Genomic DNA, 15,038 nt, shown 5'->3' on the forward strand with positions numbered 1-15,038 from the left:
CTTTACAGGCAACGTGGCATCATTAAAATCATATCTCTCAATAATCAGTCTCAATGTAAATGGCCTAAACACTCCCATAAAATGCCACAGGGTTGCAGATTGGATAAAAAGACACAACCCATCCATTTGCTGTCTACAAGAGACTCATTTTGAACCTAGAGATACATTCAGACTGAAAGTAAAGGGATGGAATACCATCTTTCATACCAATGGACCTCAAAAGAAAGCTGGGGTAGTAATTCTCATATCAGATAGATTGGATTTTAAACTAAAGACTATAGCTAGAGACACAGAAGGGCACTATATTATTCTTAAAGGATGCATCCAACAAGTGGATATGAGAATTATAAATATCTATGCTCCCAACAGGGGAGCAGCAAGATACACAAGCCAACTCTTAATCAGAATAAAGAGACATATAGATAAAAATACATTAATAGTAGGGGACCTCCACACTCCACTATCAGAAATAGACAGAACACCGTTGCAAAAAATCGACAAAGAAACAAGAGCTTTCAATGCCATACTCAATGAGTTGGACCTCATAGATATATATAGAACACTACACCCCAGAACCAAGGAATACTCATTCTATTCTAATGCCCATGGAACATTCTCAAGAATAGACCATGTTCTGGGACACAAAACAGGTCTCAACATATACGAAAACACTGAAATTATCCCCTGCATATTATCAGACCACAACGCTCTGAAATTGGAACTCAACTACAAGGAAAAATTTTGAAGAAACTCAAACACTTGGAGACTAAGAACCATCCTGCTCAAGAATGATTCGATAAACCCGGAAATCAAAAATCAATTTAAACAATTCATGGAGACCAACGAGAATGAAAACACAATGGTCCAAAACCTATGGGACACTGCAAAGGCAGTCCTAAGGGGGAAATACATAGCCATCCAAGCCCCACTCAAAAGAATAGAAAAATCTAAAATGCAGTTTTTATATTCTCACCTCAAGAAGCTGGAACAGCAACAGAGGGACAGGCCAAATCCACTCACGAGGAAGCAGTTCACCAAGATTAGAGCAGAAATCAATGAATTAGAAACCAGGAGCTCAGTAGAGCAGATCAAGAGAACTAGAAGCTTGTTCTTTGAGAGAATCAATAAAATTGACAAACCGCTGGCAAGACTTATTCAAAAGAATAGAGAAAGGACCGAAATTAATAAAATTATGACTAAAAATGGAGAGGTCACGACCAACACCAATGAAATTGGAAGGATTATTAGAAACTTTTATCAACAGCTATATGCCACTAAATGAAGCAATCTGGAAGAGAAGGAGGCCTTCCTGGAAACCTATAAACTACCAAACTGAAACAGGAAGAAATTGATTTTTTAAACAGGCCAATTAATTATGAAGAGATTGAGTCAGTGATAAACAACCTTCCAAAAAACGAAACTGCAGGCCCATACAGTTTTCCTGGGGAATTCTACCAAACATTCAAAGAAGAAATAATACCTATTCTCCTAAAGCTATTTCAAAAAATAGAAACAGAAGGAAAGCTACCAAACTCATTCTATGAGGCTAATATTACCTTGATCCCCAAACCAGGCAAAGACCCCCTCAAAAAGGAGAATTACAGACCCGATTTCTCTAATGAATATGGATGCCAAAATCCTCAACAAGATCCTTGCTAATAGAATCCAACAGTACATTAAAAGGATTATCCATCATGACCAAGTGGGATTCATACCTGGGATGCAAGCATGGTTCAACACTCGCAAATCAATCAATGTGATACATCATATCAACAAGAAAAGACTCAAGAACCATATGATCCTCTCAATTGATGCAGAAAAAGCATTTGACAAAATACAGCATCCTTTCCTGATTAAAACCCTTCAGAGTGTAGGAATANGCAGGCCCATACAGTTTTCCTGGGGAATTCTACCAAACATTCAAAGAAGAAATAATACCTATTCTCCTAAAGCTATTTCAAAAAATAGAAACAGAAGGAAAGCTACCAAACTCATTCTATGAGGCTAATATTACCTTGATCCCCAAACCAGGCAAAGACCCCCTCAAAAAGGAGAATTACAGACCGATTTCTCTAATGAATATGGATGCCAAAATCCTCAACAAGATCCTTGCTAATAGAATCCAACAGTACATTAAAAGGATTATCCATCATGACCAAGTGGGATTCATACCTGGGATGCAAGCATGGTTCAACACTCGCAAATCAATCAATGTGATACATCATATCAACAAGAAAAGACTCAAGAACCATATGATCCTCTCNGAACCCCATCAAAAGGAGAATTACAGACCGATTTCCCTAATGAATATGGATGCCAAAATCTTCAAAAAGATCCTAGCTAACAGAATCCAACAGTACATTAAAAGGATTATCCATCATGAACAAGTGGGATTCATCCCTGGGATGCAAGCGTGGTTCAACACTCGCAAATCAATCAATGTGATACATCATATCAACAAGAAAAGACTCAAGAACCATATGATCCTCTCAATTGATGCAGAAAAAGCATTTGACAAAATACAGCATCCTTTCCTGATTAAAACCCTTCAGAGTGTAGGAATAGAGGGTACATTTCTCAATCTCATAAAAGCCATCTATGAAAAGCCTACTGCAAGCATTATTCTCAATGGGGAAAAGCTGGAAGCCTTTCCCTTAAGATCAGGAACACGACAAGGATGCCCACTCTCGCCACTATTATTCAACATAGTACTAGAAGTCCTTTGCAACAGCTGTCAGACAACAAAAAGGATAAAAGTTATCCAAATCAGCAAAGAAGAGGTCAAACTGTCTCTCTTTGCAGATGACATGATACTCTGTATGGAAAACCAAAAAAAACCAAGCCCAAACTGCTAGAAGTTATAGAGCAATTCAGTAATGTGGCGCGATACAAAATCAATGCTCAGAAATCAGTTGCATTTCAATACATGAACAATGGAATGAAGAAAGAGAAATTAGGGAATCCATCTCACTTACAATAGCACCAAAACCATACATTACCTTGGAATTAACTTAACCAGAGACATAAAGGAGCTATATTCTAGAAACTATAAATCACTTTTGAAAGATATTGAGGAAGACATAAAAAGATGGAAAAATATTCCATGCTCATGGATTGGAAGAATTAACATAGTTAAAATGTCCATACTACCCAGAGCAATCCACACTTTCAATGCTATCCAGATCAAAATACTGAGGACATTTTTCAAAGAACTGGAAGAAAGAGTCCTTAAATGTGTATGGAACCAGAAAAGGCCCCAAATCTCCAAGAAACTGTTGAAAAGGAAAAACAATGCTGGGGGCATCACAATGCCGGATTTCGAGCTGGACTACAAAGCTGTAATCACAAAGACAGCACGGTACTGGCACAAATACAGACACATAGACCAATGGAACAGAATAGGGAACCCAGAAATGGACCCTTGGCTCCTTGGGCAACTAATCTTTGATAAAGCAGGAAAAAACATCTGGTGGAAAAAAGACAGTCTCTTCAATAAATGGTGCTGGGAAAATTGGACAGCTACATGCAAAAGAATGAAACTTGACCACTCTCTCACACCATACACAAAANTAAAGATAAACTCCAAATGAATGAAAGACCTCGATGTGAGACAGGAATCCATCAAAATCCTAGAGGAGAGCACAGGCAGCAACCTCTACGACATCGGCCANCCTTTTTCATGACACATCTCCAAAGCCAAGAGAAACAAAAGATAAAATGAGCTTGTGGGACATCATCAAGATAAAAAGCCTGCACAGCCAAGGAAACAGTCAAAAAAACTAAGAGACAGCCCACGGAATGGGAGAATATATTTGCATACGACAGTACAGGTAAAATACTGGTACCCAGATCTACAAAGACCATCTCAAACTCAATACACAAGAAACAAATAAACAAATCATAAAATGGGCAGAAGATATGAATAGACACTTTTCCAATGAAGACATACAAATGGCTAACAGAAACATGAAAAAATGCTCAAAATCATTAGCCATCAGGGAAATTCAAATCAAAACCACACTGAGATACCACCTTACACCAGTGAGAATGACAAAAATTGACATGACAAGAAACAACAATTGTTGGAGAGGATGTGGAGAAAGGGGATCCCTCCTACATTGTTGGTGGGAATGCAAGTTGGTACAGCCACTCTGGAAAACAGTTTGGAAGTCCCTTAAAAAGTTAAAAATTGAGCTACCCTATTACCCAGCCATTGCACTACTGGGTGTTTACCCCAAAAATACAGACATAGTGAAAGAAGGGCCATATGCACCCTAATGTTCATAGCAGCAATGTCCACAATAGCTAAATCATGGACGGAGCTGAGATGCCCTTCAACAGATGACTGGATTAAGAAGTTGTAGTCCATATATACAATGGAATATTACTCAGCTATCATAAAGAATGAGTTCTCAACATTTGCTGCAACATGGACGCCACTGGAGGAGGTAATGCTAAGTGAAATACGTCAAGCAGAGAAAGACACTTATATGATTTCTCTCATCTATGGAACATAAGAACTAGGATGATCGGTAGGGGAAGAAAGCGATAAAGAAAGTGGGGTAATCAGAAGGGGGAATGAAGCATGAGAGACTATGGACTCTGAGAAGCAAACTGAGGGCTTCACAGGGGAGGGGGTGGGGGAATGGGCTAGACTGGTGATGGGTAGTAAGGAGGGCACGTGTTGTATGGTGCACTGGGTGTTATACGCAACTAATGAATCATCGAACTTTCCATCGGAAACCAGGGATGTACTGTATGGTGACTAACATAATATAATAAAAAATCATTAAAAAAAAGAAACAATTGCTGGAGAGGATGTGGAGAAAGGGGATCCCTCCTACATTATTGGTGGGAATGCAAGTTGGTACAGCCACTCTGGGAAACAGTGTGGAGGTCCGTTAAAAAGTTAAAAATTGAGCTACCCTATGATCTAGCCATTGCAGTACTGGGTGTTTACCCAAAGATACAGACATAGTGAAGAGAAGGCCCATATGCACCCCAATGTTCATAGCAGCAATGTCCACAATAGCTAAATCATGGAAGGAGCCGAGATGCCCTTCAACAGATGACTGGATTAAGAAGTTGTGGTCCATATGTAAGTATAAACATAGCCACTTAAAGAATAATAAATGATGGATGCTTTAGTGCTAATACCAACATCTTATCAAGTCTGAAAATATTTATAATCAGAGAAGTGAAAGAAATAAAGTAGGGGTTTGCTGTGAAAAAAAAAAGAGTTTGTGGTCCATATATACAATGGAATATTACTCAGCTTTCAGAAAGAAAGAGTTCTCAACATTTGCTGCAACATGGACGGCACTGGAGGAGGTAATGCTAAGTGAAATAAGTCAAGCAGAGAAAGACAATTATCATATGATTTCTCTCATCTATGGAACATAAGAACTAGGATGATCGGTAGGGGAAGAAAGCGATAAAGAAAGGGGGGTAATCAGAAGGGGGAATGAAGCATGAGAGACTATGGACTCTGAGAAACAAACTGAGAGCTTCACAGAGGAGGGGGGTGGGGGAATGGGATAGACCAGTGATAGGTGGTAAGGAGGGTACGTATTGCATGGTGCACTGGGTATTATACGCAACTAATGAATAATCGAACTTTCAATCGGAAACCGGGGATGTACTGTATGGTGACTACCATAATATAATAAAAAATCATAAAAAATAAAGAAAGAAACAATAATTGCTGGAGAGGATGTGGAGAAAGGGGATCCCTCCTACATTGTTGGTGGGAATGCAAGTTGACACAGCCACTCTGGAAAACAGTGTGGAGTTCCCTTAAAAAGTTAAAAATTGAGCTACCCTATGACCCAGCCATTGCAGAGGATGTGGAGAAAGGGGATCCCTCCTACATTGTTGGTGGGAATGCAAGTTGACACAGCCTGTTCATAGCAGCATTGTCCACAATAGCCAAATCATGGAAGGAACCGAGATGCCCTTCAACAGATGACTGGATTAAGAAATTGTGGTCCATATGTACAATGGAATATTACTCAGCTATCATAAAGAATGAGTTCTCTACATTTGCTGCAAAATGGACGGCACGGAGGAGATAATGCTCAGTGAAATAAGTCAAGCAGAGAAAGACAATTATCATATGATTTCTCCCATCTATGAAACATAAGAACTAGGAAAAGCTCGGTAGGAGAAGAAAGGGAGAAAGAAAGGGGGCATAATCAGAAGGGGGAATGAAGCATGAGAGACTATGGGCTCTGAGAAACAAACTGAGGGCTTCAGAGGGGAGGGTTTGGGGGAATGGGGCAGACTGGTGATGGGTAGTAAGGAGGGCACGTATTGCATGGTGCACTGGGTGTTATACACAACTAATGAATCATGGAACTTTACATCAGAAACCAGGGATGTACTGTATGGTGACTAACATAATATAATAAAAAAACATTGAAATAAAAAAAAAGAAACTGCCATAAAAACTAATACATATGTCATCACAAAATAACCAAAGGAAAGGGGCATTCCACACAGTAAAAAAACAAAAACATAAAACAAGTTCTAAATTTAGTTTGCTGAAGTATCTCTAAAACAACCAAAATAAAGAGAGAAAAACTCCTCTAGCTTCTTTATTTTTTAAAATTAGAATTCAATAAATAATAATTATTGCTGGCTTCTGAAGGTTTTTAAGGAAAAGATTTAGCCATTGAAAGAAATTTGCTGTCATAATTTTAAAATAGCTCAAGTTTTAAAATAATGTTAACATGGGGTTGTCTCTACTCTAGAAAAGATAACTAGAACCCTAAAGAAATAAATCCAGAAATGAAACAGCATAATTCTTCTTCATAAGGAGGATTTCTTTTAAAAAAACCTACAACTCATTACTTAAATTTCTTTTTTTAATGCTTTTTTATTACATTATGTTAGTCACCATACAGTACATCCCTGGTGGGATAGACTGGTGATGGGTAGTAAGGAGGGCACATAATGCATTATGCACCGGGTGTTATATGCAACTAATGAATCACTGAACTTTGCATCAGAAACCAGGGATTTACTTAAATTTCTTAAAGCTGTTCAAGTTTAGGTAAAATTGAACTTCAAGGAAGAAGATGCAAACTAGCAGATGGAACTAACTATAAATTTTTTTTACCTGGACAATAAATACTTTGAGTTGGAAGGAGTCAAGGGAATGGTATAAATACAAACTTAGCCAGATCAGCTTGTAAGCAAACAAAAAAAGGAATATAAAAGAAACCAACACTAGAATGTCATTCTGTTATCTTACAGCAGGGCAAAGCAAATACATACTCTTGTGGTAAAATAAAAACATGATGCTATCTTTAAATAAAGCAATGTCAAGGAAATACAAATCTTCTTATTTTTTAACTAGTTAAATCAGAATTTAGAGAAAAGCAAAAAGAAATTTAAATATTATGTTGAAGAAGTAGGAACGGTTGAATTAAAAATTAATTTAAAATTTTTAGGTATTTATCATGCAAAAAAGTAAACAGCCCACCAATGATTCCACTTTTTTAAAGATTTAAAAAAATTTTTTTAAGTAATCTCTACACCCAACACGAGGCTCAAACTCACAGCCCAAAGATCAAGAGTCACATGCTCTTCCACCTGAGCCAGCCAGGCACCTCTGGATTCCACTTTTAAAGCTTGAGTTCACTTATGAAAATGTTACAACCTCAGTTACAACATAAATAACAAATTTCAGGCAAACACAGTTAATCAATGATTTCATGGATAAATAGGGAGAATTAAGAAGACCAGACAGGCAACTGGTATTACTAGCTGAAGCAAATTGAAAGGTAAGGTGTTGCACCAGCATTTTACACATAACTAAATAGCCCTCAATCTTTATGCAACTGTTTTGCTAAATTATTTCTGGACCTCACTTCTGCACAGACCACCAAGTAGCAAAGAGTTGTGACACCTGATGAGGTGAACACCAAGCACTAAGGATCATGTACATTCTCCTGGAATTGACAGACAAATGCTGGAATAGATACAAATGCTCACCTAGGTGAGAAAGTCCCAAACTCAGAATCCAAGCCATACGTATTGTTTTACTGGCTGAGTACCACCAATAATCCGTCCCTAACCACAGAGGCTATGTTTAGTACATTGGACATGAAATAAATTAATTAGATTCCACAGCATTTAAGGTAAGTTGTTACACATTTGAGACCTTTACCATGATAAAAGAACCAAGTTTCTAATCATGTAAACAAATATAGTGCATTCAGCTTCAAGAAAGAGTATTTAGGGGCACATAGGTGGCTCAGTCAGTTAAGCAACTGTCTTCAGCTCAGGTCAGGATCCCAAGGTCCTGGGATTGAGCCCCGTGTCAGGCTCCTTGCTCAGCAGGAACCCTGCTTCTTCCTCTCCCTCTGCCTGCTGCTCCCCCTGCTTGTGCTCTCTCTGTCTCTCTGTCAAACAAATAAAAGAAAGAAAGAAAGAAAGAAAAGAAAGAAAGAAAGAAGGAGAGAGAGAGAAAGAAAGAAAGAAAGAGAAAGAAAGAGAAAGAAAGAAAGAAAGAAAAAGAAAGAAAGAAAGAAAAAGAGAAAGAGAGGGAAGGAGGGAGGGAGGGAGGAAGGAAGGAAGGAAGGAAAGAAGGAAGAGTATTCAATTGTGAACTAGAAAAAACTGATTTCTTGACCCCACACTTGTGCTTGTTGGCTGTGTGACCTTGGGCAAGTCACTTAAACTCTCTAAGACTCTGTAAAATCAAAATAACAATGCCTGGTCTAGCTATTTCATAGGGTTATTATCAGAATCAAACAACGTCTACAAGTACTCTGAATGGTGAAACACACTATACAAGTGAAACTGAAATTAGTGACTTTATAAAGGCAATGTTTTCATCCCATATTGGACTACAGAGAATACAATGCCTAAGAAAAATTATAGCCAGAAAAGGCTAAGAGCATGATGACCAACAAATGTTTACTACTACTATTATTATTATTATTATTATTATCATTATGTATTTCTCAGAAACAAGTTTATATTATAGAAAAGTTCAATAACCAAATGGAAGCTCAATGTAAACATCGCTTTACTTGGAATAATCTATTCTGGAAAGCAGAAGTACAATATTGGCATATGCCAAAATTGACTTACGCTTGACCAATACTCTGTAGTAATCAAAGTTCAATCTGAAACCCATGAAAATGGTAAAAAACCAAACAAAAATAAAACAGAATGTTCAAGAAACATGAACTGACATATAACAATACACAAACATGCCAACATCCTAGAAAGCTCCTATGAGATTTTTAAAAGAAAGAACTGTTAAGGAAGACTAATTAATGACCCTTCCCTCTTTTATTAGCTAGTCCCATGAATGTGACTTCACTAAGCATTTACTAGATTCTTAACACTACCTACAAATACTTAGCTAATATTCAATCCTGCAAAAATTTTGTGTTTAATGTCATATTTATATGATTATTAGCATCATAAAAAACCAATAATTACTATACTTCAAATGTGGAAGTATAATCTAAGTTTAGTTAAAAGCAAAATCTACTAAATTCTTTCAAGATTGACTTTAACCAGATAATTCATATACTGAAATGGACTACAGATTATTTCTGAATATAAATGGATAAAACATTGCACAAAGAATAATTCACACTTTTTATTTTGTAGAGTATTATTATAGTTTTATTGTGAAAAGCTATAATTTTTTAGCTTAAGTAAATCATTGAAAATTGAAACATTATATCGACTGAAACAAGTTAAAGCACAATGAATGAAGGAAGCATGTGAACAAATAATGAGATTATAAACCAGGAAAAGATGGAAAGACTTAAGCTCTTAAATCACCGGACACTCAACTAAACCACAGTTCTAAATGGACAGTATTCATGCTGGCATCTTACCTTCCCAGGCTTCATGGCTCAACAACCTTCTAACGCAGGGAAAATCTCATACCCCGACTTGGAATAAGACAAAAAGAAGCCAGCATCAATTCACTTCCTGACAAAAAAAGTTAAGTATTAGAGCTGGGCAAAAGTCACAGTTGTCACTTTGCACGGTATTCTTATGTTAAAAATAAAATATTACTGATGAGAAATTGGGATATTTTTCAGCTGCCTTCCAATGGAAATGGTGGATGATAAAGACACTAAAAGGGTAATGAAAATTCAGGAGCAAATGCATAATCTGATATAACTTCATTAATGCAACAAATAAGAAAATGAAGGAGCTTTAAAGAAGGATATATATTATCTTTCATTGGCACTCTGCTTCTGAGAACAGCAACAGCTAACCCAAGTTAATTCTGAAGAGTAGTTTCTACTCTTCAACAAATGACACAAATCAGTAAGACAAACTCAGAAGACAAGTAGACATAAGAGAGCAGGAATGTTTCTACTGTTTCATAACCATATCCCACCATATTTGATAAGCATAGAGTCTGCTCTGAAACAAATGTGAAGTTTCAAGATTTATCCTCTTATAAGTTTTGTTCTAAGCATGGTAAAGTCAAGAAACATGTATTAATTGTTTCTGGGAAGAATACTAATGAACAGTCTTTATCAAAAGTAAGGTTATTACTATGAAAAGTGCTAACAAAATGCATAGCTAAATAGAGCAGTTGTTTTTTGCATTTGCAAATGTTCTATTATAAGCTTCAAGGATGTTATTTCCTCTTTGTAACAGTGTTCTAAAGATCAGTCTAAATTCTGATATTTAACAAAGTATATGGTATAGTGCCAAAAGTCAAAGTAAAGAGGACTTTATTGTGATTAATATCACAGTAGCTTTTGAACATTTTTCTTTGAACTACAACCCTCCAGTAAATTTAGAGATGAAAAGACAGAAGTCTTATCTATAAAGAGTGCCAAGACTCATTCTATCTTATAACTAAATGACCTTAAAAAAACTTTAAAATTTTCTGTGGTTAACAAAATGACACATAAAATCCAGACAATTCCTTTTGGTGACTGAGTTTAGGAAAACATATAGTGAGGCCCAGCAAAACTGCTGACAGACACAAATAATATGTATAATTAAATGAGGCAACATGCCAAATGAAGAAGCACAATGTTTGTTTTCTTACATTTTCCAATTGTAAGTAACTGTCAAACCTCCATCATTTTACTTTTGAATAATTATCCTTTCACACATTACCCGTTTGTACTCCTTAAACAGCCTCTCAAATAGAATTCAGTCTTTTATCACCTGACAAATGATGATTCCACCTATCCGACAGTGGGAATGCTACTCTGTGGATAGGGGATAGAACTTGGCCTCAACCAAGGTAGTGGAGATCTTCCCGGGTCTGAGCTGTGGCTGTGTAGGCAGATACTTCTTGGAATGCCCCTCTGGGAAAATCCTGGTGATCAGGCTCAGGGAATCAGAGCTTCCTAAGTCACTCTGGGTAACTATTCCAACAAGTATCCTTTTGCCAAGTTAAACCTTCTATCACAGAACTCCACCACCACATTGTGCATTTTGGCTCCAAAGTGATTACAAGATGGATGGAGGAAAGTGAAGCAGCAAGGAAAGGCCTCATCCAGCTAGCGAAGCAAAGATAGGTACAAACACTTTTCCCCTAACCTTGCTCCAAGAACCTAGAAGGCTCTAGATAGGCAGTTGAAAGATCAGGGGCTGGCTAACCTTGGGTCTAAACTAGCCAAGAGGACAAGAGCTGGAAAGGGCTGCTGCCTGGATTGTTTTCTATGGAAAAACTGAAATAGACAAGAAAAAAGACTATTAGGTTCTCAATCTAATGTACCTTCTTGGGTTATTTGATTCGATAGGGGCCTGTGCTTTTCACTGTATTTGAGGTAGTTCACAACTTTGTATATTGTTTAGAACTTATTCTAATGCAAATGAAATTTGTCCACATAATACAACACATTGCCCTATGGATATTAACCTGTATCTATTTGTAAATTCACTTCAACATGTCTGATCATCTGTATGCGTGTGTTATTTGAATTCTCCTTCGAGTCAGTAGTAATATCTTACTGTTCCCTCATTAATTAATGACTTAAGTATATATTTGATATGTATTGATTTTATATTTGTATGGGAATCATATTTCCTTCCATAAAATTTTATTTTTTACTAGTTTTGAAGGTCCTCCACTGAGATGGAGTCATCTAACAGAGCTAGATAAACGAAGTTGCCAGTGAAGTGACCTCCTACTCAGCTAAAGCCCAGGCATGTCTTTTCCTGTCTCCCAGGGGTGAATTCCAGGCAAGACTAGAACTTAAAATTTACGGGCTCGCTGTTTCTCTAGCTTTTCCCCTATTTACTAATTTTATACTTTTGTGGTGGTGGTGCTTCCTTTACTACTAATTTCCCATTAGTAAGAACACTGATAAGTAATTTGGTTTTAGAGTTTGATAACATGATGATCTCTGTAAATGGATGACAGAGATCTATTCACTATTAGGTGAAAGATGACAGGGTATCTGGTTTGTTGGACTTTTATTAAAATCCTAATTTTAAGTTCAAATCAATTCAAAATTTCATATGCACTGGGAAGGAGAATACTTCTGTGATATTTATGAGTAAATTTTTATATTTGTTTACTCTTGACCTTTGCCAAAGTCATAGATCTGAAGATATAATTTCTTCCATTTCTATCACATAGAAAGGTCTTTACCTCTCATTCAGTATGAAATGTCTTCTTGTCTTCAGTCTCTTAAAGTTCTGTTGATATTAATTTAAAGAGATAAATCTGTCCTATATAAATTCAACATTCCTAAAATTCTCAGAATAGGAAAGTGAACCTCTGATGATTTTAATGTGCTAAGCTTATATAAAATTACTTGCAGTGACGCTAAAAAATATTTGAAGAATCCAAGTTCATATTAGTAAATTTGTGGTAAATAAAACTAACAGGATTTTGTCTTAATAAAAACAGCTGTATCTTTTCTTTATCAGTGTTAAATATAACACAAGCATACATTTTATTTTACTAGGGTTTGTTTTCCCTAAACTTACACAGGTTTACTGATTAAATAAAGTTAATAGTACTCCTGCATATTATTAAAATCAAGGAAAAACATAAAACTGTGTTCAATTGAATAATTGATCTCACAAATATCTTATTTCAATCATAATTATGTTTTATAGAATTTACATTTTATAGATCATATCCAAGGTAACTTAAAGCCTTAGACTAATATTAAATTGAATTAATTAATATCCATTAGGCCCTTAATCTTTAGGCTACTTTTGCTTAACATTGTAGCTTTGGATCATATTAATGAACATACTTATTTTTACTATTTTAAGAAATTACATAAAGGATAGATGTGGGCCACCAATGGAAATGGTTGAGAGAAATGTGGCCACCCATTCCTGAAAAAAGCCACTTATTCCTCTTCACTACCAGACCCTGCAAGCACTGGTGTCAGTGCTACTGTTGCCTGACAGGCATTTAAATCAAACATGACTGAGGTGGATTGGGTTATGATACATAATAGTCCAAATCAGCTAGTGATGGGACAATACAACTTGGACTGCCATTTGGTTGCAGCAAAGAGGAAATAGCTCAGCCCTTTCAAGGGTTAAAAATCATGCCAAATGGAATAACACTGAGGATGGATTACCAGGAGAGAAGCTCAAGGAGGCCTTCCTGCAATTTGCTTCAAAGAAGACAGCAGAAAATGCACTGGGGAAACACAAGAAAAGAACAGGGCACAGGTATATGAGATCTTTAGAAGTAGCAGGAATGAAATCAAAAGATTTTATGATCCACGGGCTAGCCACCAGGACCATAAGACAGACCAATAGGAGGAAAAGGGGCTACTGTAGAGCTAGGCAGGGAAGTATGTACAACAGAATGCCACCAGGAGGGGATGGATATGATCACGGTTATGGAGATTTTATGACTATGGTGGCTATAATAATTATGGCTATAGAAATGATGGCTTTGATGACAGAATGAGAGACAGGAAGAGGTATGGGAGGACATGGCTATGGCAGAGCTAGTGATAGTGGTCATTTTATATATATGAGCGGATCATCTTTTCATGAAGCAGAAAATGACATTGCAAATTTCTTCTCAGCACTAAATCCAATCCAAGTTCCTACCGATATGGCAGCTGATGGCAGAGCAACAGAAGACATAGAATTTGTGACACATGAAGATGCTGTAGCCGCCGTGTCTAAAGATAATATGCAACATTGATACATTGAACTTTTCTTGAATTCTCCTGGAGGCAGTTCTGGAATGGAAGGTTCTGGAATGGGAGGTTATGGCAGAAAAAGAATGGATAATCAGGGAGGTTATGGATCCGTTGGAAGAATGGGAATAGGTAACAATTACAGTGGAGGATATGGTACTCAAGATGGCTTGGGTGGTTATGGCCATGGTGGTGGAGGCAGTGGAGGTTACTATGGGCAAGGAGGCATGAGTGGAGGTGGATGGCACGGGATGTATCAAAGCATAACCACCAACATAAAAGTCATGACAAGTGTCTGGTCTACTAGAATTCCTTAAAGATTTAATTTCTTTTATATTTTAGGAACTCTATAATGACTGAAGGAATGTGTTTTCAAAATATTATTTTGTAAAGTAATAGATTCTGATGGAAAAAATTGCTTTCTGTAGGTATTTTTAAAAACATTTTTATTTAAATTCAATTAACATATAATGTATTATTTTTTTCAGAGGTACAGGGCTGTGATTCATCAGTTGTATGTAATACCCAGTGCTCATTACATTGCATGCCCTCCTTAAGGTCCTCACCCAGTTGCCCAATCCCTCCACCCACCCCACCCCTCCAGCAACCCTCAGTTTGTGTCCTATGATTAAGAATTTCTTATGGTTTGTCTCCCTCTCTGGTTTCATCTTGTTTTATTTTTTCCTCTCTTCCCCTATTATCCTCTGTATTGTTTCTCCAATTCCAGATATCAGTGAGATAATTGTCTTTCTCTGACTTATTTCACTCAGCGTAATACCCTCTAGTTCCATTCATGTCATTGCAAATGGCAAGATTTCTTTTTTGATGGCTGCATAATATTCCACTCTGTATATATACCAACTCTTCTTTATCCATTCATCTGTCAATGGACATCTGGGCTCTTTC

The 15,038-nt window shown here is 36.8% G+C and overlaps 1 pseudogene; it reads left to right on the forward strand.

Moving 5' to 3' along the window:
* The window catches only part of LOC100472287, a 15,510-nt pseudogene extending 1,061 nt beyond the window's left edge, over window positions 1–14,449 (forward strand).
* Window positions 14,450–15,038: the final 589 nt, after the last annotated feature.

The sequence above is a fragment of the Ailuropoda melanoleuca genome, chromosome 9 (assembly GCF_002007445.2).
Source record: "Ailuropoda melanoleuca isolate Jingjing chromosome 9, ASM200744v2, whole genome shotgun sequence".
In the NCBI taxonomy this organism is placed as follows: domain Eukaryota; kingdom Metazoa; phylum Chordata; class Mammalia; order Carnivora; family Ursidae; genus Ailuropoda; species Ailuropoda melanoleuca.